Source organism: Crotalus tigris, unplaced genomic scaffold, assembly GCF_016545835.1.
Source record: "Crotalus tigris isolate CLP2741 ecotype Arizona unplaced genomic scaffold, ASM1654583v1 scf7180000017753.6788120, whole genome shotgun sequence".
In the NCBI taxonomy this organism is placed as follows: domain Eukaryota; kingdom Metazoa; phylum Chordata; class Lepidosauria; order Squamata; family Viperidae; genus Crotalus; species Crotalus tigris.
Window position 1 is genome coordinate 3,113,944 of NW_024096615.1, and position 23,121 is coordinate 3,137,064.

The 23,121-nt window shown below is 45.0% G+C and overlaps 1 protein-coding gene across 4 annotated transcripts in view; it reads right to left on the minus strand.

Moving 5' to 3' along the window:
* Positions 1 to 23,121, minus strand: part of PRICKLE1 (prickle planar cell polarity protein 1) — a 317,824-nt gene that overhangs the window by 74,612 nt on the left and 220,091 nt on the right. The window contains exon 1 of one of the 4 annotated variants that reach the window (XM_039340691.1): positions 3,810 to 4,878. The exons of the other annotated variants lie outside the window; for them this stretch is intronic. The gene's annotated coding sequence lies outside the window, so the exon portion shown is untranslated. Of the gene's footprint in view, positions 1 to 3,809; positions 4,879 to 23,121 lie in introns of those variants that run through there. 4 annotated transcript variants of the gene reach the window in all.

Below are 23,121 nucleotides of genomic sequence, written 5' to 3' on the forward strand. Positions count from 1 at the left end.
CTGTACTTCTGGTAGTTCTCGATCCACATACTGCTGGAGTCTAGCTTGTAGGATTTTAAGCATAACTTTACTAGCATGTGAAATGAGTGCAATGGTGCGATAGTTTGAACATTCTTTGGCATTGCCTTTCTTTGGAATTGGAATGTAAACTGACCTTTTCCAATCCTGTGGCCACTGTTGAGTTTTCCAAATTTGCTGGCAAATTGAGTGTAGCACTTTTACTGCATCGTCTTTTAAGATTTTGAATAGCTCAGCTGGAATACTGTCACCTCCACTAGCTTTGTTGTTGCTCAGATTTTCTAAGGCCCATTTCACTTCACATTCTAGGATGTCTGGTTCGAGGTCAGTGACCATCTCATTGTGGTTATCTGGGATGTTAAGCTCATTCTTGTATAGTTCTTCTGTGTAGTTTTGCCATCTCTTCTTAATCTCTTCTGCCTCTGTTAGGTCTCTGCCATTTTGGTCCTTTATCATGCCCATCTTTGCATGAAACGTTCCCTTCATATCTCCAATTTTCTTGAAGAGATCTCTGGTCCTCCCTATTCTGTTGTTTTCTTCTATTTCTTTGCACTGTTCATTTAAGAAGGCTTATCTCTTCTAGCTATCTCTGGAATTCTGCATTCAATTGGGTGTATCTTTCTCTTTCTCCTTTGCCTTTCGCTTCCCTTCTTTCCTCAGCTATTTGCAAAGCTTCCTCAGACAGCCATTTTGCTTTCTTGCATTTCTTTTTCTTTGGGATGGTTTTAGTTGCTACCTCTTGTACAATGTTGCGAACTTCCATCCATAGTTCTTCAGGCACTCTGTCTATCAGATCCAGTTCCTTAAATCTATTTGTCACCTCTACTGTATATTCATCAGGAATATGATTTAGTTCATACCTGAGTGGCCTAGTGCTTTTCCCTACTTTTTTCAATTTAAGCCTAAATTTTGCAACGAGAAGCTCATGATCTGAGCCACAGTCAGCTCCTGGTCTTGTTTTTACTGACTGTATAGAGCTTCTCCATCTTTGGCTGCAGAGCACATAGTCAATCTGATTTCTATGTTGACCGTCTGGTGATGTCCATGTGTAGAGCCGTCTCTTGGGTTGTTGGAAAAGAGTGTTTGTTATGACCATCGTATTCTCTTGACAAAATTCTATTAGCCTGTGCCCTGCTTCATTTTGTACTCCAAGGCCAAACTTGCCTGTTATTCCGGTTATCTTTTGGCTTCCTACCTTAGCATTCCAATCCCCCATGATGATAAGGACATCATTTTTTGGTGTTAATTCTATAAGGTGCTGTAGGGCTTCATAGAACCGGTCAATTTCATCCTCTTCAGCACCAGTGGTTGGGGCATAGATTTGGACTACTGTGATATTGAATGGTTTGCCTTGGATTCGAATTGAGATCATTCTGTCATTTTGGGGATTGTATCCCAGTATTGCTTTTCCTATTCTTTTATTGACTATGAAGGCTACTCCATTTCTTCTGAGGGATTCTTGCCCACAGTAGTATACCTGATGGTCATCTGAGTTAAATTCACCCATTCCTGTCCATTTTAGTTCGCTGATTCCTAAGATGTCGATGTTCAGTCTTGTCATCTCTTTTTTGACTACGTCTAGCTTGCCTTGATTCATGGATCTTACATTCCAGGTTCCTATGGAGAAAAAATCTTTACAGCATCGGACTTTCCTTTCACCACCAGATATATCCACAGCTGAGCGTCCTTTCGGCTTTGGCCCAGTCGCTTCACTCTTTCTGGCGCTACTAGTACTAGCCCTCTGCTCTTCCCCAGTAACATATTGGACACCTTCCGACCTGAGGGGCTCATCTTCCAGCGTCATATCTTTTTTCCTTTTAGTACTGTCCATGGGGTTTTCATGGCAAAGATACTGGAGTGGTTTGCCATTTCCTTCTCCAGTGGATCACATTTTGTCAGAACTCTCTGCTATAACCTGTCCGTCTTGGGTGGCCCTGCACGGCATAGCTTATAGCTTCATTGAGTTACGCAAGCCCCTTCGCCACGACAAAGGTAGTTACAGAATTTTGTATTATTTTAAAGTCTGGTTTTATAAATTTGTACTTTTCATGAATATTCACACATACAAAGAGAGAACCCTTTCAATATTGTGCTTTTTTAATTTGAATGACAAAATGGCAATATTGGAATTCATTTCTTGGTTCCTAGTAAAACTCTGCTATTTCAATCAGGGCTTTTTTTCTCATAGAACACCCAGAACGGAGTTCCGGCATCTTTTTTGGATGGAACCTTGTAGGGTAGGCAAGGCAGGTTGTATGACATGTGTGAGTTCCGGCACCTTTTTTTTTTTTTTTTTTTACAAAAAAAGCACTGATTTCAATAGATTTGGAGTTATTTACTGATTTTACACTTGGAATATTTAAATGTTGTTGAATAGAATGAAATTAATCATACCTAGTTACATTAATGAGTTTTTCTAGGCCCAGTTATGTTTGTGTCCAATTGTTTATTACAATTAAGCATTGAAAGAAAATATAACTGTGATATTTTCCTTCTCTGTTTTTTAGAATAGCAGTAACACTAATGAAAATGATGTCCTTTATATATATGTTACCTAAACGAGCTTATGAAGAACTTATATCCTTTCACTGATGAATGAATGCTTATTAAGCATATAATTGGATTAAAAAGTAATTTGATTTAAGGCATTTAGACATGTAACTGTAAATGTCATCTCTATTAATTCAACATAAACTATTCAAAAGACAGCACTCTTGCACAAAAATTAAAGAATACTCCAATTCCAAAATAAAGATGTGTCCTTGTTTTCTATTCAACTGCCAAAGTCATATGTGAAATTAGCTGTCCCTTTGTGATTTCCAGGTCGCTGGGTATGCTCTACAGTCACCTTTGACCAGAATAAAGAGGTCACAATTCATAAGACCAGTTACATAAACTATGTCCTACTACAGAACAAATGGTTTAACAACTTTTTGTTAAAGCATATGTTAACAAGCCTGAAGGTTAACAAGCCTACATAATACAAATCACATATCTCATTCACTGCAACTATGTCCAAAAAGATCAAGATTTTAGATTTAAAAAGCAGGTGTCTGTGTCATTTTAATAGGAATAATGCAGATCTTTTAAATCTCAAGCAGCATGATTCAACCCAAGTATTAGTTATTTGTGGAAGACATGTGTTGCTTATTTAACACAATTCTATTTGCAAAGTAAGTTTCAACCTGTTCAACTTGGTTTATCCCTAATGAATGTATTCAGGGTAGCAAATGAACTCTATTCAAAATTTCACATTTAAAATTAAGGAACCTTTAAATGGATTTTGGCTATATTTTCTTATGTAATTGTGCTTCCATCCATCACTTGTTGCTTCTTGACATGGCTTTGTTGAATGTACAGCATTAAGTTTGCAAAGACTTTGCACAGAAAATATTTCAAAGAAATAAAGACATCCAAGCATTTTCTATACAAAAACTGTACAACACCCAAAAACATTTCATTTACTATACATTAATTCTGGAGAGTTTAACATCTGATCAGTTGGATCTTCATGGGTAGCATACACAACACATGAAGAGAAATAATAATCTTAATTACTATAAATTTTAGAACACTCCAGATGGTCCTGGAAAAAACAAAACAATGCACATGTTCTTTGGTTGCATTCTACAGAAATCACTTAAATGTTGTCTTCTCTAATTTAAGGACTCTCATTCCAAAACCTGGTTTTTTCTTTAAAATATTTTTAGAAAAGATTTAAATGACTTAAGACAGGGAATGTTTACAGCATGTTTTGGTCAAAGCCCCAGAGCTTGAAAAATGGCACTCACCGGTAAGTAGGTTTGCTGACTTAAAGATTTCCCTCTGCCATGTCTACCAGAGCAAGGGAAATGAGCCTCAATCCAGTATTAGCAGCAGCAGCAGAAACAATGAAGCCCTGAGTTCACAGCATTCAGAGGAAGGGAACGTCAGGAAGTTGTCTGCCTGGCCCCCACTCACTTCCACAGTGGGAGGAAACACCTGACCGAACAACGTGACCTATCTCTTTTTATCAAAGGATTGTCCACTCTGGCAAAGTATACACAGGGGAAATCTGGTGCTATTACTTGATCTCAGAATGATTTGGAACCGAGAAGCAAAAATGCATGGCTTCTATATATTACTTACATTTTGTTAGTCCCCTGAAAGCCCTCCCCTGCCTTTTAATCAACGTTTAACATTGATTTTCAATCATCCTTATCTCTTTTTAAAACTTTTAAACAGTTTTTTACGTTTTAATATTTTATTTGTATACCTCCCAGAGTCCCTCTGTGAGGGAGATGGACAGTTTCAAAATTTGATACATTTATCTTCTACCCAAAAGTCGCACCTAGCTCGTTTTAACAGGGACAACTGGCACTTTCGAGGCTGAAGTCTTCCCTTCCAGCCCCCGCCCCGGACTTCTTCACTAGATACAGCATCCGCGTTTCAACTCCAGGTAGGATGTCCAGACTTCCTTGGAGGAGGCAAGGCAGGTCTCTCACGCCTCCAGGGTTATATTCCAGTTCAACCAGGAAAAAAAAAGATATTCCCCCACCCGCCGCCTCATTGCTTCACCTGGTCTCTGCTCTAGCCCACGGCAACCACGACTCCGCCTCCCCAGGAGAGAGGTGCAACACTTGTTCCTGAGCCCTCAATCAGCCTTGAGCAAGAACCTTTCCCTAGGGCTCACCTCCCGCTCCTGCGCACAGCCAGCTCTCTGCAGCCCTCGCTGATACTAAAGAGGTGCACGCCTGTGAGAGAAAAGACATAACCTCATGGCGCCACCTTTTACTAGCACAGTGGCCACCCATTCTGCTCCTCCCCAATATGGACCTTCTGAACCCTTACTAAAAAGAAATCCGCCATCTTCCATATCAGCTTCTCCCACTCTCTTCCTTGCTATGTCAGATGAAAAGGAATAGTACCGCTGGAACGGTACCCCTTTATGGATTACTGCCTTGTCGTGGCGAAGGGGCTTGCGTAACTCAATGAAGCTATAAGCTATGCCGTGCAGGGCCACCCAAGACAGACAGGTTATAGCAGAGACTTCTGACAAAATGTGATCCACTGGAGAAGGAAATGGCAAACCACTCCAGTATTTTGCCATGAAAACCCCATGGACAGTACTAAAAGGCAAAAAGATATGACGCTGGAAGATGAGCCCCTCAGGTTGGAAGGTGTCCAATATGCTACTGGGGAAGAGCAGAGGGCTAGTACTAGTAGCGCCAGAAAGAATGAAGCGACTGGGCCAAAGCCGAAAGGACGCTCAGCTGTGGATATATCTGGTGGTGAAAGGAAAGTCCGATGCTGTAAAGATTTTTTCTCCATAGGAACCTGGAATGTAAGATCCATGAATCAAGGCAAGCTAGACGTAGTCAAAAAAGAGATGACAAGACTGAACATCGACATCTTAGGAATCAGCGAACTAAAATGGACAGGAATGGGTGAATTTAACTCAGATGACCATCAGGTATACTACTGTGGGCAAGAATCCCTCAGAAGAAATGGAGTAGCCTTCATAGTCAATAAAAGAATAGGAAAAGTAATACTGGGATACAATCCCCAAAATGACAGAATGATCTCAATTCGAATCCAAGGTAAAACATTCAATATTACAATAATCCAAATCTATGCCCCAACCACTGGTGCTGAAGAGGATGAAATTGACCGGTTCTATGAAGCCCTACAGCACCTTATATAATTAACACCAAAAAATGATATCCTTGTCATCATGGGGGATTGGAATGCTAAGGTAGGAAACCAAAAGATAACCGGAATAACAGGCAAGTTTGGCCTTGGAGTACAAAATGAAGCAGGGCACAGGCTAATAGAATTTTGTCAAGAGAATACGATGGTCATAACAAACACTCTTTTCCAACAACCCAAGAGACGGCTCTACACATGGACATCACCAGACGGTCAACATAGAAATCAGATTGACTATGTGCTCTGCAGCCAAAGATGGAGAAGCTCTATACAGTCAGTAAAAACAAGACCAGGAGCTGACTGTGGCTCAGATCATGAGCTTCTCGTTGCAAAATTTAGGCTTAAATTGAAAAAAGTAGGGAAAAGCACTAGGCCACTCAGGTATGAACTAAATCATATTCCTAATGAATATACAGTAGAGGTGACAAATAGATTTAAGGAATTAGATCTGATAGACAGAGTGCCTGAAGAACTATGGATGGAAGTTCGCAACATTGTACAAGAGGTAGCAACTAAAACCATCCCAAAGAAAAAGAAATGCAAGAAAGCAAAATGGCTGTCTGAGGAAGCTTTGCAAATAGCTGAGGAAAGAAGGGAAGCGAAAGGCAAAGGAGAAAGAGAAAGATACACCCAATTGAATGCAGAATTCCAGAGAATAGCTAGAAGAGATAAGAATGCCTTCTTAAATGAACAGTGCAAAGAAATAGAAGAAAACAACAGAATAGGGAGGACCAGAGATCTCTTCAAGAAAATTGAAGATATGAAGGGAACGTTTCATGCAAAGATGGGCATGATAAAGGACCAAAATGGCAGGGACCTAACAGAGGGAGAAGAGATTAAGAAGAGATGGCAAAACTACACAGAAGAACTATACAAGAATGAGCTTAATGTCCCAGATAGCCACAATGAGAGGGTCACTGACCTCGAACCAGACATCCTAGAATGTGAAGTGAAATGGGCCTTAGAAAATCTGAGCAACAGCAAAGCTAGTGGAGGTGACAGTATTCCAGCTGAGCTATTCAAAATCTTAAAAGACGATGCAGTAAAAGTGCTACACTCAATTTGCCAGCAAATTTGGAAAACTCAACAGTGGCCACAGGATTGGAAAAGGTCAGTTTACATTCCAATTCCAAAGAAAGGCAATGCCAAAGAATGTTCAAACTATCGCACCATTGCACTCATTTCACATGCTAGTAAAGTTATGCTTAAAATCCTACAAGCTAGACTCCAGCAGTATGTGGATCGAGAACTACCAGAAGTACAGGCAGGATTTCGAAGAGGCAGAGGAACTAGAGATCAAATTGTCAACATACGCTGGATCATGGAGAAAGCTAGGGAGTTCCAGAAAACATCTACTTCTGCTTCATTGACTATGCTAAAGCCTTTGATTGTGTGGATCACAACAAATTGTGGCAAGTTCTTAAAGAGATGGGAGTACCAAACCATCTCATTTGTCTCTTGAGAAACCTATATGCGGGTCAAGAAGCAACAGTGAGAACTGGACACGGAACCACTGATTGGTTCAAAATTGGAAAAGGAGTCCAGCAAGGCTGTATACTGTCGCCCTGCCTATTTATCTTATATGCAGAGCACATCATGAGAAAGGCAGGGCTAGATGAAACAAAAGTTGGAATTAAGATTGCCGGAGAAATATCAACAACCTAAGATATGCAAATGATACCACTCTAATGGCAGAAAGTGAAGAGGAACTAAAGAGCCTCTTGATGCAGGTGAAGAAGGAGAGTGCAAAAGTTGGCTTGAAACTCAACATTAAGAAAACCAAAATCATGGCATCCGGCCCTCTCAATTCCTGGCAAATAGATGGGGAAGAAATGGAGTTAGTGACAGATTTTATTTTTCTGGGCTCCAAGATCACCTCAGATGGGGACTGCAACCAAGAAATTAAAAGACGCTTGCTCCTGGGGAGGAAAGCTATGTCAAATCTAGACAGCATCCTAAAAAGCAGAGACATCACCCTGCCAACAAAAGTGCGTATAGTCCAGGCCATGGTTTCCCCAGTTGCAATGTATGGCTGTGAAAGTTGGACCATAAGAAAGGCTGAGCTCAAAAGAATTGAGGCCTTTGAACTATGGTGCTGGAGAAGACTCCTGCGAGTCCCTTGGACTGCAAGGCGTTCAAACCGGTCAGTCCTAGAAGAGATCAACCCCGACTGCTCTTTAGAAGGCCCGATCCTGAAGTTGAAACTCAAATACTTTGGCCACCTAATGAGAAGGACGGACTCACTGGAAAAGGGCCTAATGCTGGGAAAGATTGAGGGCAATAGAAGAAGGGGACGACAGAGAATGAGATGGCTGGATGGAGTCACTGAAGCAGTAGGTGAGAACTTAAATGGACTCCAGAAGATGGTAGAGGACAGGAAGACCTGGAGGAACGTTGTCTATGGGGTTGCGATGGGTCGGACACGACTTCGCAATTAACAACAACAACAACCGCTGGAAAGTGCCACGTCCATCACACGCCTCTCGGGCATTCGCTTTAGGAAGGGAGCACAAGGAAGGTCAAGAAAAAAGTTCGCGCCTTGCTGCAGCCAATGCGGCCCTTGAAAGAACAACCAGGAGCCGAACCGAACTCCCCCACTCGACCTTTCTGACACTTCGCTCCGAGTCTGCCAGCTTCTTGAGAGCCTTTCTCATGCGACTACCTTTAACTACGCAGTTTCTCTCCTGCAAATCAGGCGGGGAACCACTTTTATGTCAAATTTAGAATGAAAGGAACTATCTATATTTTCGGCTTCAGACATGAAAAACAGGCTAAATCTCAAGGACCGAGTCTTAAGAGAGGAGAACCGGGGTTTCTTTGTTCCAAACGCCTAGCAACTATTTTCTGGAACTGAGGGCAGTTAAGAGAGCAGAAAGGGGAGCACGTTTGCAGGGAAGTATTATCTATTATTGTGTGCATATTAATGAGCATGATTTCATGAATGTGAACCTACCCCCTAAGCCCATTCAGTACTGGGTAGAGAAAACCTTCCAGGCTACAAATTAAAGACTTTGCTACTTGACCCCTAGGTAGTTTTTAATTCTTAAGCAGTAGGCACACTAGAGATCAATCATGGACAATTACAATGCCCCACATTTCAAAGAGAAAAATGTTACGTTCAGAGAAAGATGTGATAAATATACATCAATATGATAAATCTTCAGAGACAGTTAAACCTACAATACAATGGAAACTAATTGAATAAGAAAAATACAGATGGTGAGAGTCAGAAAGAGATAACATTAAGGAAGTAAGATAAACCATATAGGCAAAAATAGCTGGGTCTGAGAAAGGAAGAGGGAAGTCATAAAATAGATAAATAGTTTTTTTATAGGAAATGGCTAGCCAGGAAGGATAGGTTGAATGGAGAAAACTATGCCAAATAAGCTAAGAAGAGAGGCACACTGAATTGAAAAGCAGGAAAAGAACTTATTGTTTAAAATGGGGACATAAATATATACTGAGTTTAAAATAACCATTTACATGTCTAATTTTTCTTATTCTTATTGTATATGTGAATATGATTTAGTATGTTATCAGGAAATGTGTATAAGTGGACGGAAAGAGTGTAACCTCATACTACCTCAGCCAATGGGGAAAGAGGAGGGCTGTAGCGGCCAGTGATAGGGATGAATAAAAGAAGGAGATATTTTGGGTTAAAACTTTGGAGAGAACCAAGCTTTGATAGCTTCTCTCCCTGCTTATTGCAATAAACGAAACAAAAGGCCTTCACTGTGTCTTGGCTGGTTATTGGTCAGGTGAGTTTGCCTCTGGTCACGAAGGAAAGTAGCCAGGAGCACATAACAGACTTGGGGGCTCGTCCGGGATTTGCATCCGTTCCATCTTTGGCAGCCGGGGATATTCGAAAGGGGAGTGTGCACCTGGGTAAGTTTTTCCCAGCCCTAAAGGTCGGATTGCCCCTGCTCAAACAAGGAGGAATTGGAGATCCTGAGACGGAAAGCCAGGACCCAGTGAAAACCTAAGGGAAAGTCGGCCGACCTAAGGAAGGACTTCAACTCAGCCTGACAGGTAAGATACCAGAGGAGTATCTGTATATCAGAGAGGTGTTAATGGGCAATAAGAGTTTGAAGAGGAGGGACGCCTCCCCGGCCAGTGTGCCATCCAATAAGGAAAAAGAGGAAAGGTATTTACATTCTGGAATGAACCCCCTTAGGGAGATGGGAATCCCTTAGGGAGAATGTTGAAGTATTTTAAGTCAATGCTTTAAACAAGGCATTTGAACAAAGGAAGGATGATACATTACAGTATATATTTGACCTAAGTACATGTTTGGCCAGCCAATAAATTAAATTGGGCTTCTCAGCTTGGCTTAGAGCGATGGGGAATGGATAGGCAGTGGCTAAAGTTTATCAGAAACACTCCTTGCATTTCCCCACTGCCTGGAGAACAAGCTACAAGTGCCCTAAAAGAGTAAAAATGGAAATTTAAAGTGGAAATGATGTTTAAAGGTTTGTGTGTTTGGAGTTTGTGTTGACTCATTTCTAAAGACCTGGAGGAGGGGAGGGAGAGACCCTCTAACAGTAATATACAAAAACAACAAGGTCTTATTCCAAAAGGAAATTTGGGAAATGGAGCTCATTGGCTTTGAAAAAGTTCCTTGAAAATAAGAATGATTGTTTTGCCTGGGGTGAAGCACTTGGAATTTTTTTTGGTGTCTGGTGTAAAAGCAAGAAAGGGTGAAGAAGGGTAGTTTCTTAGTAATTAGAAGGACAATGGAAGATGTTAAAAGAATGAAAATAATCAGATGGAAGAGAGGGAAAGAGAGAGAGAGAGAAAGAAAGGAGCTGTGTGAAGTTTTATGCCTGGCCAGGATGGAAGGCGAGAACTCTGATCTGCTATTTTGTGTGAAAGAGTTAAGTAGAAAGCTATGTATTTCTTGAGGTTCCTATAGTTTGGAAGGTAACAAGAGAGGAGAAAACCTCTCTCCAAAGGGGGGCAGAATTGTCCCCCCTAACAGCTTTTGAAATCAGGCAATCTAGGAAAGAATTGCCCAAACTAATAGAAGATTCTATTGAAGTAGGAAAACAGGTTAGAAATGTTTTTAGGACCAATGGAAAGCATGGGAAGGTATTAGGGTACAAATGCAGAAATTAGACAGATGGAAAACTAAAACAATAGAAGGTTTATTACCGGTAAAAGAGGCTCAGAAAGTATATGCGAAGAGAGAAGAGGAGAGAGATAAACGTAAGATAAGATAAAAATCATGGCTCAATTGTTGCAAACAGGCCAGCAAAGAGGAAGGAGGGGGAAGAACTAGCAAATTTGATGAATTTTGAGGATTAGGGGTGTCAGGGGACTAATCTGTTTTCTGGTCCAGCTTTTTAGGAACCCCTGATAAACCTTAAAGGTTGGATCCCTGGAGGAGGAAAGGGTGGATTCCGGACCACCAGATTTACCCTGAACTTTTACCTCCAGGAATGCAAATTGGGAAAGGGAAGATTAAGGGTCAGGCAATTACGGACATGTAGTAAAAACAACAATATTTAAATCTGCTATGGTCCAGACAATAGTAAAAGGACCTGAACTTTGTATTCATTAAAGGGAGCTGCAATTTGGCCAGGGGGTACTTAATTGGTAAATTGGGGATTGTTATTATGGGGAATGAAAGAGAAATAATTGTAAATATTATGACCTTGAGTGAGGAAGCTCAAGGAAAAGTGGACCCTCTTATATGGGCCCAAGAGGGCAAGAGAAGAGGGGTACACATGGATCCTTTAAAGGTGACTTTAAAGAACCCTGGTGAAGTAATTCACCAGATACAGTATAACATTACATTGGAAGGAAGAATGGGTTTAAAGCCCATGGTGGAAGGGCTATTGAAGGGGGGTGAAATTTTTGAGCAATCCTTTTAAACATGTTTAGTTTGTTACTTTTTTAACCCAAGAATTTCTGCCTTGGAGAAGTAAGAGATGCAAGAAAAGAAGAAGAAGAAGAAGAAGAAGTGTCAGAATCCAATTATATTTCATCTTTAATTATCAAACATAGAAACTCCCAATTCTGCCTTCTCTGGATTCTGCCATAAGAGGGAGAAAAGGGGGAGAGCAAAGGGGCTTTATGGCCCTCACTTCCTTCAGCACACTTCAAAGGACTGAATGTGTGTTTTATGTGGCCTCTAAGCTTTAACATATCAAAGAAGAGTAATTGCCTTTCATGTAGTTATCTGAAGTCTCCATCCAGACGGAAGAAGAAAGGGGATGGAATTGTGATACTTTAAACTATCACTGGAAGGGGGGTTGATTGGGTGGGACTACTGGGGAACCCCTTAAAACCTTGAATGGGAGATCTTGAACCCCAAGTCCTGTCTAGCATGCCTGCAACCATTTTCTCTTAATAAAGGATTCCTGTTGGAAGAGCTATTCCAAGAGTTCTGTCTTCTTAAGATGCAAAGTGGGGTGGGTCCTTACATTAGACAGGACTTGCAAAATTAATCCACCTGGAAGGTAGACCCTTGCCGGGGGATTTTGCAAAACTTTACCATGTCAGACAACGAAGCAAGAGAGGGAGAAAACTCCCTGGAAAGAGAGCCGCTGACCCAGTTGGAACCTTGCCAGATGTTGGGATCCGAGAGGCCAGATTTCTCAGAAGAAGAAGTGGTGGAGACACAGGACCACAAGCCTCGCTGGTCGATGGGCGTTGGAAAGAAAAGCGAGTGGGGAAAAGAATCAAGAAAAGTGACCCTGAGACGGGGGACCAAGCAACCAGAATGGAAGCAGGAGATGGAGAAATCCCTGCACGCAAGTGAAGAGGGAGGAAGCTGTATGCCGTACTCAGACTGGATCCTAGAGAGAGCTATTGACCTGATGAAGAGAACTCTCAGCTCCCTATGAGAGGAGATTCCTGAGCCCTACGCCCGCCCCAGTTCCTGGAGCCACAAAGGGAGAGACACCGAGGGGGACGTGGAACCTGCAACCCCAGGGACATTTACTGATCCAGGAGCTCCCACCCCCTACCGGACCACAGATGGAAATCTGGACGGAAGACACTACCACCCACAATGGAGGCACCGATCCATTCCAAGACGTCTGTCGGGCCGCCTACCCTGAATGCAGCAGCAGACATCCGCCCGGAACAACTTATAGCCGGCCCGCCATGTAAACGGACAGCCGAGCGCGCCGGGGAAGCCAACAATCTGTCTTACGGAGTGACAGCCGGCCGGTGGGTGCACATGCGCAGACGCCAGGGACTGTTGGAGATCAACGGGGCATGCGCGGCTGGAGGAGACCGCGGACGCATTACCAGACATTGTTAGGAACTACTGACGAGTCGCGAATCGTCGGGAAACGGCTGGGGCGTCGGGAAGCGGCCGGGGCGTCGGGAAACGTTTAGGTCAGGATGACGAAGCAACATTTGGGACGTTGGGTGTATGGGCGGTGATAGGGGGTGTGGTTTAGGCGCGGTTTCAGTAATTGTATAAAAAGGGAATGGGTGTATACATCGTCAGTGCTGACTTTATTCCGTTTGTTCGTGCATAATAAACTGGGTGTTCTCCGTTCCTGGCGAGGTGCTTCTTTTATTGGGGTGGGTGCCAAAGACGGGGTGACAGTAAGTCAGCACTCCCTCAGGGACGGTTGCCGGACTATTTGGTGCCATGGCCGAAGGGGTGCAAGGTGCCGAAGCAATGGAAGATATTCCGGAGCACGAGGGGGATCCCGGGTCGTCTGTGGACCCTGGGGCAACGCTGGAAGGTCCGGTCGTTCGTCCGAAGGAGAGGGGTATTCCGCCCATGCTGGGTGTGGATCCTGGGCTGAAGCAGCAGCCGGCATTAACGGAGACAGTGGACTGGGGGTTAAGTTCTACACTTCAGCGTGTGGAAACTGAAGGGCGGTTTGTAACGACGGACAAAGGTCTTGCTGAAGGATGGAGGGAGAGGAGAGCGGTTAGCGGCGAAGAGGGTGATTGGAGCTACTCCACAACCCCGGGGCAGTATCCCCTTGACGTGTTAAAGGCTAGGTTTGGAGAACCAGGATTCCTACCAAGACAGGGAGCAATCCCACGCCGTCCCACTGACTCACCTGGATTCCGTTTGGCTAGTCCACTCTTGAGGGGGCCAGCAGTACAGTTGGACCGTGGGGGGCACGGAGCTGCAAGGTTAGGAACCATGGCTGCTACTCAGGGCACTCCAGCCTTCTTGCCTTTGGGACCCGGGGATCTTGGCCAGCGCACTAACATCGCAGACGGGCAGCATGGAGGCCAACCTGTAGCGTGGCCCACAGGGATACCATGGACCCCTCCACCGATTGGAATTACTTTTGATGGAGATCCGGACAAGTTGGCTATGTTTTTGGGACATGTGCTAAATCATCTAGATCGTTTCGCAGCCCATTATTCCTCCCCATGGGCGATAGTGGTGGCGGTAACGGCCAGTTTACAAGGCGAAGCAGCTTCCTGGGCGGCTGATCTCTTTGGGGACCATGCTAGTGAATTGGCCGACATAGGTTCCTTGTTGGATGCCTTGAGGATTAGGTTCGAAGACTCCACCAGAGCTCAGAGAGCGGAAGCTGAAATAGTGACACTGAGGCAGGGAGGGAGACCGGTGAGGGAATTCATTAATGAATTTCAGCGGGTGGCGGGTCGGTTGCGGTCCTGGCCAGAGAAATTACTGGTACATTATTTCAGGCAGGGCTTGGATGTAGAACTCCGCCAGGCTTGTTTGGTAAGAGGAGTGCCCTCCCGTTTACCTGAATGGTATAAGACTGTAACCGAACTCCATGCAGGACTACAAGAATTGGCGCCAAGAGCATCCGCCCTACTTCCGGCATCCGTTCCGCAAGCGGCACATAAACCAAGGGCGTTAGGCGTACCAGTTCAAACAGTTCCACCTGGGGCGTCCAGGGGGACTTTCCGATGTTATAGGTGTAACAAACCGGGTCACAGGGTGGCTCAGTGCCCGATCCCACCTAGACAGGGTTTGAGTTCGGGACAGTCCACCCTGGAGACTAGAAGACAAACCATCACCCCGTTCCGAGGGAAGGATCAGACAAAGGCGGTACAAGATGAAAGTAGCATCCCATATAGGTCTACACCGGTAGTGCCGGGTGCCACATCGGAGGTAGTGCCTGAGACGTATGGCCAGGATGACCCGGAACAAGACCCCATGGTATGTACGCCGGTGGTACCTTTTAATATATCGATACGTCTGACGAATTGTAGATCGGGACAATATAAAAACTGTAAGGCTTTAATAGATTCGGGTTGTACTCGATGTTTGATTAGTCGGAAATTAGCAAATATGTTGGAGCTTAGATTGGTCAACCTATCTCGACCTATTAATTTTGAACAAGTGGATGGTTCTTTATTAGGGGGGGCGCCGGTATGTCAGGTAACCGAGCCGGTCCGATTGGAGATGGGGGAGCATTGGGAGTTGCTCCGTTTCATTGTAATTCCCTCAATGACTGAGGAAGTGATTTTCGGGCTGGCCTGGCTTGACAAATGGCAGCCGGTGATTTGGTGGGCAGATGGGTATCGTCGTATGAGGTTGGTAACAGGTCCCCGGGCTCCAGGTAATGGCAAAAAGAAGCCACAGAAACAATCACCCCTTAGGGAAACACAACACATGGAAAGAAGTAAGGTAGCAGTGGAAGCTACCGGGACGGCACGGCTATTCCCTGTGGAGTATGACGATCTAAAGGAGGTATTCAGCGAACGGGAGTGTGATACGTTGCCACCACACCGTTCCACGGACTGTGCAATAGACATCATACCGGGGGCGAAGCTGCCAAAGCCCCGGATGTATCCCATGTCACCTAAGGAGTTGGTGGAACTAAGGAAGTATATTGATACTAACCTGGAACGGGGGTTTATAGAGCCGGCCCGATCGAGAATAGCGGCCCCAGTGATATTCCAAGGGAAAAAGGAGGGTGGGTTGCGGTTGTGTGTGGATTTCAGGGGGTTAAATGCGGTGAGCACCGAAAATATGTATCCATTACCCTTGTTAAAGGACATGCCATCTCATTTATCCCAAGGGAGGGTGTTTACTAAGCTTGACTTACGGGAGGCTTATTATCGCATCCGAATAAAGCCGGGGGATGAGTGGAAGACCGCATTCAACTGCCCTTTAGGCAGTTTCCAGTTTACTGTTATGCCATTTGGCCTTAAAGGAGCGCCTGCAGTATTCATGCAGACCCTTAACGCGGTATTACATGATCATCTATATCGCGGGGTATTGGTTTATCTGGATGACATTTTAATATATTCTAAAACTATGACAGAACACATACGGTTAGTCAGGGAAGTATTACGCAAACTCCTTAAAGCTCAGTTGTTTGTGAAGCTTTCGAAATGCGAATTCCATAAAACCTGTATTGAATATTTGGGATACAAAATATCAGCTTCGGGTATCGAACTGGATCCAGAAAAGGTGAGGACGGTACTCGAATGGCAGGCCCCTCGGACGAGACGGCAATTGCAGAGCTTCCTGGGGTTCGCAAATTTCTATAGGCAGTTCATCCCTAATTTTGCACGGGTGGCTTTGCCTCTCACAGAATTGTTGAAAACGAGGAACTCCCCAGTTAAGGTACGCTCTAGTCAACCACTAGCGTGGTCCAAGGAAAGTCAAGCTGCTTTTGAATATTTAAAGACATTGTTTGCTCAAGAGCCCATTTTATTACATCCAAATCCCGATAAGCAGTATATTGTCCAAGCTGATGCGAGTGATGTGGCAGTGGGTGCAGTCTTGTTACAACGAAATGATAAGGAAAACTTACAACCATGCGCTTACACCTCGCGCAAACTGACAGAAGCTGAAAGGAGATGGGCTATATGGGAGAAGGAGGCCTTCGCTATTAAATGGGCCCTAGTAACATGGAGGCATCTTCTAGAAGGCGCGACACATGAAATAGAGATATGGACGGACCATAAAAACTTAGCTATATTGCAATCCCCCCGACGCTTAGCACCAAAGCATGTGAGGTGGGCACAATACTTTCAACGGTTCACCTTCCGACTTAAATATGTTCCTGGGGGACGTAATTTCTTGGCAGATGCCTTGTCCAGGTTACCTCAGTACGAGAGCCAACGAGAGGAAGTAGTACAGGCTATTTTGCCACCATATACCCAGGGGGTGAGTAGGCTAAGAGTCCGTTCCAATTTCGATAATTTTGAGGTGGAACTGAGGAAGGTGTTGTCCCAGGATTCGTGGTTCCAAACCCATTGTTCGCTGTTCACTCAGAGGGACGGGTTGGCATGGTTTGGTAGGAAGCTATATGTTCCCCTTGTTTTAAGGGCCAAGGTTCTTCAGAGGTGCCATGATGCACAATTAGCGGGGCATTTTGGGTTCGTCAAGACCTTACATTTAATTAGGCGCCAATTTTGGTGGCCTACATTAAGAAAAGATGTGGCACATTATATAAAGGCATGTTCTGTATGTGCTGCTTGTAAAAATCAGCCAGGAAAGCCGGTGGGATATCTACAGCCAGTGGCCAACCCTGAGCATCCATGGCAAGATATTGCCATGGATTTTATTGTAGAATTACCAAGCAGTAGAGGATATACTGTCATTTGGACAGTAATCGACCTGTTTTCAAAACAGGCACATTTCATTCCGTGTAAACGATTACCAACGGCTAAACGATTGGCATACATGTTTTTGACACATATATATCGGATCCATGGAGCCCCTCGGCGCATAATATCGGATCGGGGGGTTCAGTTTACCGCGAGAGTTTGGAGGGGTTTTACGGCGCTTCTGGGGACGTCACAGGGGCTCAGCACCGCATACCATCCCGCCACGAACGGAGCTGCTGAACGGGCAAACGCAGCCGTTGAGAGATTTTTACGGAGTTACGTTTCCTATCAACAGGCTAACTGGGCTGATCTTTTGGTATTTGCGGAAGTGGCGTATAATAATGCGGTGCATACCAGTACTGGATTTGCCCCTTTTAAGGTAGTCTCGGGAAAGGATTTTGTACCTATACCTGAATGTATGGATTTACAGACACAGTCTTACCTTCCCCAAGAGTGGGTTCAATGGGTGTCAGGAGCATGGGCGGCAGTAAGAACAGCGTTAGCAGAATATGGAAGAAGGATGCGGAAGCAGGCGGACAAGAGAAGGCAACCCTGTAAACCATTTCGGATAGGTCAACTAGTATATCTGTCCACCAAGTATCTGAAATTGAAGGTCCCTTGCAAAAAATTGGCGCCCAAATATATTGGTCCGTTTAAAATTGTGAAGATCATTAACCCGGTAACTGTGCAATTGCACTTACCCAGATTACTGGGCAAAGTGCACCCAGTATTCCATTGTAGCTTAATCAAACCGGTCTATATGTACCAAAAGAAATCTGAACCAGGTCCCGTCAGTAATAATTTTTATGAGGTACAAGAAATACTCGATTCCCGGGTACAAAGAGGGGAATTGTATTATCTGGTCAAATGGAAAGGCTATCCGTTGACGGATGCTACATGGGTACGGGTGGACGAAGTACGAGCCCCCCGCCTAGTGAAACGATTCCACCAGAATAACCCTGGGAAACCGAAATTGACCGGGCCAGGGGGGAGTGGATAAACGAAGTCATGGAAACGATGTAACCCTACTTTTCTTTCCCAGGGGGAGCCCTGGTAGAAGGGGGCAGTATGTCGGGCCGCCTACCCTGAATGCAGCAGCAGACATCCGCCCGGAACAACTTATAGCCGGCCCGCCATGTAAACGGACAGCCGAGCGCGCCGGGGAAGCCAACAATCTGTCTTACGGAGTGACAGCCGGCCGGTGGGTGCACATGCGCAGACGCCAGGGACTGTTGGAGATCAACGGGGCATGCGCGGCTGGAGGAGACCGCGGACGCATTACCAGACATTGTTAGGAACTACTGAAGAGTCGCGAATCGTCGGGAAACGGCTGGGGCGTCGGGAAGCGGCCGGGGCGTCGGGAAACGTTTAGGTCAGGATGACGAAGCAACATTTGGGACGTTGGGTGTATGGGCGGTGATAGGGGGTGTGGTTTAGGCGCGGTTTCAGTAATTGTATAAAAAGGGAATGGGTGTATACATCGTCAGTGCTGACTTTATTCCGTTTGTTCGTGCATAATAAACTGGGTGTTCTCCGTTCCTGGCGAGGTGCTTCTTTTATTGGAGTGGGTGCCAAAGACGGGGTGACAACGTCCACCGTTGGAGGTGAAATTCAAAGGGGAGCCAACACGCTTGGGGTTTTTCCTAACCCAAGTCCTCAGCTACATGGAGGAATATGGGCAGGACATCCCCAGCGACAAAGCCCGCATCCGGATCGTGCAATCTGCCCTGGATGGACCAGCTGCAGATTGGGTGGTGAACCTGCATGACTCCAATGCCCCAGAACTCAGTAACTTCAACCGTTTCATGTCCTCTTTGAGAAGACGATTTGAAGACCCCCTGGCTGATCGCAAAGCCCGTGAAAGAATAACAACGATGAGGCAGGGCAAACGCCCAGTGGCTGAGTATACACAAGAATTCCGAGCCATTGCCAGCAAACTGAATTGGCCAGAAGACATCCTCCTTGGCCGTTTCAAAGACGGACTAAACTATGATCTATATGATGCTTGCCTGCCCCGAGGAGACCCACATCGACTTGAGGAATGGTACGTCTTGGCAGAGGAAGCAGAGATCGACATATTGAAGAGGCATCGCCGAGGAAAACAATGGAGCCGCCCCCCGCCTGAGCTGACACACCAACCGGTGAAATCATCGGATACAGCCAAGAAGCAGATGGGGTGTTTCAAGTGCGGAAGAGAAGGGCATCGAGCTGTAGAATGCCGCTCAAAGGCCCCCCAGCACAACCCAGACAGATCCCCAATCAACAAACCCAGAGGGTATTCAGCTAAGCCAAAAGAAACAGCCATGAAAATGATGGAAATTGCAGAAAACCCCACCTCTGCTCACCAAGGGGAAAGAACTCCAGCCTACACCACAGGGACGGTGGATGCCTCAGATGACAGCTCGGAAGGCGAACCCCTGGTAAGTGGACGCATCACACCCATCTTCAAAACAGTGACTATATTAATCCCCCCCATGCCCGAAGCTGTGAAGGTGAAAGCCTTAATAGACTCTGGCTGCACCCGCTGCCTCATTAGCCCAACACTAGTGGGGAATCTGGGCATCCCATCCAGGAGACTGGAACAACCAATCTCATTTGGCCAGCTAGATGGATCCATAGCAGGGGGGGTGCCAGCTACCCTAGCCACTCTGCCAATACACCTCTCCCTGGGCAACCATGAAGAGGACTTAACGTTTGTGGTGACCCCAGGTATGGAATGCCCAATGATTCTAGGGATGGAATGGTTGAAAAAATGGAACCCCTGGGTAAATTGGAGGACGACAGAAATCAAATTCCCGAAGGGGGACCCTATGGACTTAAAACCCCAAGAGAGGCTACCAGAATCAAGAATAGAAAAAGCATCCATAGGAGAGGAAAAAAGATTAACAGAAATACCAGAGGAATATAGGGACCTTGCTGAAGTCTTCAGTGAGGAGAGGGCGAATGAGCTTCCCCCCCACCGACCCACAGACTGTACCATTGAATTCAAGCCTGGGGCAAAACTCCCGAAACCCAGATTATACTCCATGAGCCCAAAGGAGAAGGAGGAAATGGAAAGATTTATAAAAAAAAACCTGGAGAGAGGTTTCATTGAACCAGCTAAGCCTAAAGTGGCTGCCCCGGTCCTTTTTAGAGAGAAGAAGGATGGCTCTTTACGTTTATGCGTGGATTATAGGGCCCTGAACACAATCAGTGAAAGCAACCTATACCCGCTGCCCCTCATGAAAGACATGCTGTCACACCTATCGAAAGGGAAAATTTTTTCTAAACTAGACTTAAGGGAAGCTTACTATCGCGTGAGAATCAAGGAAGGGGACGAATGGAAGACTGCATTTAACTGCCCCATGGGGTGCTATCAATTCAAAGTCTTGCCATTTGGATTACAAGGGGGCCCTGCAGTCTTTATGCAATTAATCAATGACGTTCTAAGGGAGCACCTGTTTAAGGGGGTCCTTGTTTACTTGGACGACATTCTTATCTTTACCGAAACAAAAGAAGAACACGTCAAACTTGTCAGAGCGGTTTTAAAGAAGCTGCGAGCCGCTCACCTATATGCCAAACTCTCAAAATGCGAATTCCACCAGGAAAGGATAGACTACCTAGGCTATCGCATATCCCCACAGGGCATTGAAATGGACCCAGAGAAGGTCAGAGCAGTATTAGAATGGGCACCACCCCGCACAAGAAAGCAACTACAAAGTTTCCTGGGCTTTGCAAATTTTTACCGCCAATTCATCCCCTCATTTGCACAGATAGCCTTGCCCCTCACCAACTTACTAAAAACGAAGGGAACATCCTCAGTAAAACCTAGCCAGCCACTAACATGGACAATGGAGTGCCAAGCAGCGTTTGAGAGACTAAAGAGACTTTTTTCTGCCGAACCAGTACTAAGGCACCCAGATATGGACAAGCCCTTCATAATACAGGCAGATGCAAGTGATGTGGCAGTGGGGGCTGTGCTATTACAAGAAAATGATGATGCAGTATTGCAACCCTGTGCATATACATCTAAGAAACTCACGGAAACAGAACAGCGCTGGCCCGTATGGGAGAAGGAGGCTTATGGGATACGTTGGGCATTACTCACGTGGCGACAGTTCCTGGAAGGCAACAAAATCCCCTTCCAGGTATGGACTGATCACAAAAATTTAGAAGCCCTGAAAACTTCCAGGAAACTCAATCCCAAACAAGCCCGCTGGTCCCAGCATTTTCACCAATTCCAATTTAAGCTCAAACATTTACCAGGAAGAAAGAACTTCCTGGCAGATGCACTATCTCGCATGCCCCAATATAACAGCGCACGAACCACAGACTCTAGACCAATAATGGCAGAATCACAACTGGCAGCGCCAGTAACCACAAGAACCCAAGCCAAAATAAAACCACAACTGGACAGCCAAACTGGGATTGAATTCAGAAAAAGTTTGGAAACAGATGATTGGTTCCAGAAAAACAAACATGTGTGCACAATGAGAGACGGATTGCCTTGGGTAGGGGAAAAGTTATATATACCAACAACTCAAAGACTAACTTTCATGCAACTTTGCCATGACACAAAATCAGCAGGGCATTTTGGATTTGTAAAAACTTTACACTTAATTAAACGGCAATTTTGGTGGCCATCAATAAAAAAGGACATAGAAAGTTATGTTGCCAGCTGCCCAACCTGTGCATCAGCAAAGAGGTTGCAAGGGAAATCGCCAGGGCTGTTACAACCAGTGGCAAGTCCCTCAGCCCCCTGGAGGGAAATAGCCATGGATTTTATAGTGGAATTGCCTGAAAGCAATGGGAATACTGTTATCTGGACAGTCACGGACCTATTTTCCAAACAGGTGCACTTTATCCCTTGCCAAAAAATTCCCACTGCAAAGGCCTTAGCAAAACTTTTCATCCAGCACATTTACAGATTGCACGGGGCACCCCAACGCATCATCTCTGATAGGGGAGTGCAATTTACGTCTACATTTTGGAAGGAATTTTTATCCCTCTTAGGGACCACTCAGGGACTGACATCTAGCCATCACCCTCAGACAGATGGACAAGCGGAACGCTGCCAGTCGGTACTTGAGCAATATTTGAGATGTTTTTTAAATTTCCAACAGAGTGATTGGACGGACTTACTTCCTTTTGCAGAAGTTGCCTACAATAATGCAGTCCACTCCAGCACAGGCTACACTCCTTTTCAAATAGCCAACGGCCAAAGTTTCAACCCTATGCCAGAGTTAACCCCAAAAGAACCAACGATCCCTTCACTGAAAGAATGGATGGAAAACCTACAAAACACCTGGCCAATAGTCAGAAAATCACTAGATGAAGCTAGGCGGGCATACAAAGCACAAGCCGATAAAAAAAGGGTTGAGCCTACACCATTCATTATAGGAGAAATGGTGTACTTATCTACAAAATACCTAAAGTCCCTACAGCCCTGTAAAAAACTTGGACCAAAATATATAGGACCTTTTCCAATTAAAAGGATCATAAATCCAGTAACAGTAGAATTAGAATTACCCAAAAACCTCAGGCAAATACACCCAATTTTTCATTGCAGCTTGCTGAAAAGAGAGCATCAGTCACCTCTACGGCCAAAAATCCCCCCCCCACCACCTCCAATCATGGTGGAGGGGGAACAACACTTCGAAATAAAAGAGATCCTTGACTCTAGGAGATATCGTGGAACAACTCAGTACCTAGTTGCCTGGAAACACCTCCCTGCCTCACAAAATGAGTGGGTCCATAAACGTCACGTCAGAGCCCCGAAGCTATTGAAGAAGTTTCACACAGAGTATCCTAACAAGCCTAACTAAATTTTTTACTTGTGTTTTCTTTCAGGTGGATCTCTCTTATTGTTAAGAGGGGCCGGATGTCAGAATCCAATTATATTTCATCTTTAAT